The following is a 4,691-nucleotide window of genomic DNA, read 5'->3' on the forward strand; positions in this document are numbered from 1 at the left end:
AAAAAATAAGATTTAGGTTAATATTTAAAGGGTATTCCAACTTGAAAAGAATGACAACCTATTCTAAGAATAAGTCCTCAATACTGGGGCGTCCAACGCTCCCCAGACTAGCTGTTCTCAGGAACGATGATGAAAAAGGAAGCAGACAGCTCCGTTCTCTGTGCAGTGGCTGAACTGAGTCACTGCATTAATTTGAAAGACTGGCCATGTGACCAGGGTGACGGGGGGAGCAGGAGGGACCGCAGTCAGGGTACAACTAGGCCCTGTATAGTTTATAAACTAATGGTCTAACATTAGCGGGGGAGATTTATCAAAAGTGTCTGAGGGCAGAACTGTTCTAGTTACCCATGGAAACCAATCAGAGCTCAGCTTTCATTTTCCCACAGCTGTTTATAAAACTAAACCTGATCTCTGATTGCTTTCCATGGGCAACTAGATCGGTTTTACCTCCGACACGTCCGAGACTTCTTAAGTCTTCTGGCTCATGAAAACCCATTACGACCCATTTAGAAATTACGGAAAAATGAACAAATCCAGCTTCAAACGATGTCCACGTAAGTTAAAACATCTTTCACATTTATTGAGACAACTTCCTAAAAAAAAAAATGGTTGAAACAAACAACCTGTAGACACGGAAAATATTTAGGGTAGTGAGGAGACCAATAATCGCCTACGCGTTTATGAAGTTGTCTCAATAAATGGGAAAGATTTTTTAACTTACGTGGACATCGTTTGAAGCTGGATTTGCTCGTTTTTGCATATTCTATGCACTTCATAGAAGGTTCCATTGCTCATGAATTGTCATGTTGTTGCCGCATGTTTTCATACGTCCAGGTGAGCTGACAACATTTTTTTTTCTTTTTGGATTTAGAAATTACGTTACAGAAGCACCAGAGAGGTGACAACAGGAGCCCCTTCCCTTTTTCTTACCAATGAAATGCTGTGTTTGTTATTGACCCTGACACTCAAGAAATGAAAACCGCAGGAATCAAGTGATCTCCTATTCTGGCCACAACCACAGTGCAAACCCTGTGAATGCCTCTCCTATGCCGGCACCATACATTTACTGAGCTTAGGGACCTACCATGCATAGCTTATATATCACTATTAATGTATGTTTTGTGGTTCCAAGGGGGCCAGTGGTGCCATAGTGGAGTATGCAAAGAGTTATGCATAAGTATCCTATTGCTCCTGCTTGATACCTGTTGTCACTGTTGGTTTATGGTATTTATGATGCTAATGTGTACCTCCTCCCACCAGTAAAATTGTTCCCCAAACTTTTTCTGCCTTTGTCTATTCTGGCCACGCCCTCTTGTGTTTGTCTATGCCCATCACCACATAGCCCCACCCATCGAGGGGTGAGTGATTTGGTGAGAAGGTCTCCAGTTACCTACACTGTGCTCAATGCTAAATTCATCATGCAGTGATAGGGACAGTATTCTGGTAAGGACAGGAGGAGGACAGGGTGAGGGGTTCCTGTCAGCTCAGGACGAGATTTGAAGAGAGACTAAGCTGTCAGTCAAAAGAAGGAGGTGGGGTTCACTGGCAGCCAGGAGAAAACTTGAGTCCTCTACTTTGAAGTTGACTCATGTCTACGCATTTGCATGTCAGAAAAAAATTGGCTGTAATTAAGGTACAATACCTCAGTGTCAGATCATTTTAGGTGATAGAGGGGGGGTGTGAGTTCTGTTTACTACAAACTCTTAGTACAAAAAACATTTTGCTTCTGAAGATATTTTATCCAGAACTGGATGCACTTGACTTATGACCTCCAGGGCCTTGTGACATATATACACCCTCATTTTAGCCATTTTTAAAAAAGGAATTTTCTGTTTGTATTTTTCCGCCAATTAGGAGTGTAAATTTGCCCTAAATATTAAAGGTTTTTTTGGGGGCGGGTGGGGGGTTTATATCTATAGGTGGAAGCAAATACACTAAATACAGTATTTTGGTATAAATGTTTTGGCTCCATAGCTGCCACAAAACCAAAGGCACGTTTTACAAAAAAAAAACATCACTTTTTTCCTCTTTGTTTCTCTATTTTTGGAATAGTTTGTACTTTTGAGTTTCTATGCAAGCAGTTGTGAATTGTGAAATCTGTGGCTATATTGTGTTCTGATATTAATGGCTGCAATCATCCCATACAGAGTACACTAAGATAACAGCAAGCGGGAAGATCATTCATCACAATGTCAGCATCTACCATATAGTGTGAGCAAGAAAAGATGCAGATAAATCAACTCCAACCCATCCAAAACAATGAAAAATCCCCACACTAAAATATATATTTTATTAATAAATATCACTAATATATACAGTATTAATATATGTACAGCATAAATACAAAAAAGAGATGAAAAAACCATGATATTGTTATACTTAACCATAATACTATAATACTATAAAGCAAATCCATACACCAGATAGAATACATTAGCTAGGACTAACGTCTAAGGATGCAAACACAGTAATACCATTAAATCCACTAAATTCAGCTAAATTAATTAATCCTAGCAGCTAAATAAATATTATACATATAATCAGATAATTAAGCTTTACCAGTAATGAACACAAAGCAATTCATTAAATGAATAATATGGGGAATAATAGCAACAAAAGGAGGAACCAAAAATAAGGAGTATATAAGGGCCATAAGGAGTGCATCTAACAAACTATCCAACTATAAATATGTATATATAAACTTGTTAAAAACTGGAAAAAAAAGTGGTAACTTGGTAAATGATAATATTGCAGTTAATTAAACCATGGGGCACATTTACTAAGGGTCCGCGGAATGCATTTTCGTCAGGTTTCCTGACGATTTCCGATTAGCACCGCATTTAACAAGGGTTTTTGGCGCATCGAATTTTAGCGCATTGGTGCCAGCTTTCATGCAACACAAATCGGGGGGGGGGGGGGGGGATCGTCGGGTGATTCGACGGATTCAGACAATGCGCAGGATTTAAAATTGTAAATTCTGTCACAAGACAATGCACTTACATGCACCGGGAAGAAGATTGTGAACTCCGGCGGACCTGTGCGGGGAACGACATATGCTGGATCTCGGTCGCACGATGTTGGTGAATCACGCCGGACTTCATCTTCGTCGGACCGTCCGGATCGGGGATTGCGACAAGACCGGGTAAGTAAATGTGCCGTATTAACTCTCTGGGTCTGGGGTTTGTGTGTCTCTCAATCTGGCAAATTGACGCCATAGCCACTGGCCATGGCAGTGATTGGGTAAAAAGACACCTGGCCAATCACAGACATGGCTATTAGCTATGGGCATAAATTTGCCAGTTTGGCTGCATGGCTGCTAATCCGACAACATGCTCGGGTTGCAAGGAAAACACCTGCACCCCAGACCCAAAAAGTTCAAGTCCACTCATCTCTAATCACAAACAAACTAATGATCTGATACCCAAATGTCATATGTTTCAAAATGACAGCTAAATAAAGATGCAGATTTATTCCAGGAGGCACGGATCATGTGACCCACTGGCAGCAGTACTTAGGATTCCGGTGAAGTCCCGTGTCCTGATGGGTTCCAGCGGGAGGAGGGGTTTGTGCAGTCATTACTGTATGCACACCCCTTCAGTCATAACCACTCCCATATTGAAGGTTTACATAGGAGGCCAACCCTTTTAAGTCAAAACTACTGTATGAAAAGAAAATGTTGTTGTAAATGAAGAAAAATTATGATTTGTGATAACCTCAATTGTTTCTTAGAGAGCATTAGTGAACAAACATCATCACAACTTGGAGCTAAAGCTGTGGTAAAGTTTATTGTAATGTAAGGTCGTAAAAAAAAATTGCCAAAGCTCCCCACATCTCCACAGCTATTAAATCCTCAACCATATATATGGAAGAAGAATAGCACAACTGCAGACCTACGAAGAAATGACTGTTGACCTAAACTGATCGTCCAGAAAAATGAGGCAGCCAAGAGGCCCAGGGTCAACTACTAATAGTTGTGTTCTCCACAAATCTGGCCTTTATGGAACTGTGGCAGAAAGAAAGACATTTTTGGAAGCAACCCATGCAAATTCCTTCATGCAGATTGTAAATAGCTATATAGGGGATATAGCGAGCACGTGAAAGAAGGTGCTCTGGTCTGTTGAGACCAAAATTAAATTTTCGATTTAAAATTCCCTGTGCTGTTTGTGGAGGAAAGCCAACACTCAACACTCATCATTCCCATCTTGAAGGATGGAGGAGGCAGCATGGTTGTGGGCTCAACATTACCAGATGCCAGTAAATCTCCCCATAGTATTTTACTCTCATACATGACATCCAACTTCCTAGAAAGCCTACTAACCCATTAGTCTTTTGGGATGTGATTGGAAATCAGAATAATTGGTGGCGATCCATCCAAGTAGATGCAAAGAATGCAAAGAAGATACATACTCCATGAAGTGGATGTCCAAGGATTTCATGAGATCAACTCTGTAATGCCAACCTTCTTATTAGGAACATATTGCATCTTTGTATGGATATTGCGGATATATTAAGCTCTTCATGGTAACATGTTGTACATCTCATCTGCTTCTCCCTTTCCCATTATCAAAGGAAATACATTTGGGCATTCATTGAAGAATACAGTAACAACGAGTTCAGCGAAAATTATGTACATGATAGGAGATCACACACTCATTATAAGATCCAGACAATTTGTGAGTTAATAGCCGAGA

This window comes from Engystomops pustulosus, chromosome 2, assembly GCF_040894005.1.
Source record: "Engystomops pustulosus chromosome 2, aEngPut4.maternal, whole genome shotgun sequence".
NCBI classification, from domain to species: Eukaryota; Metazoa; Chordata; class Amphibia; order Anura; family Leptodactylidae; genus Engystomops; species Engystomops pustulosus.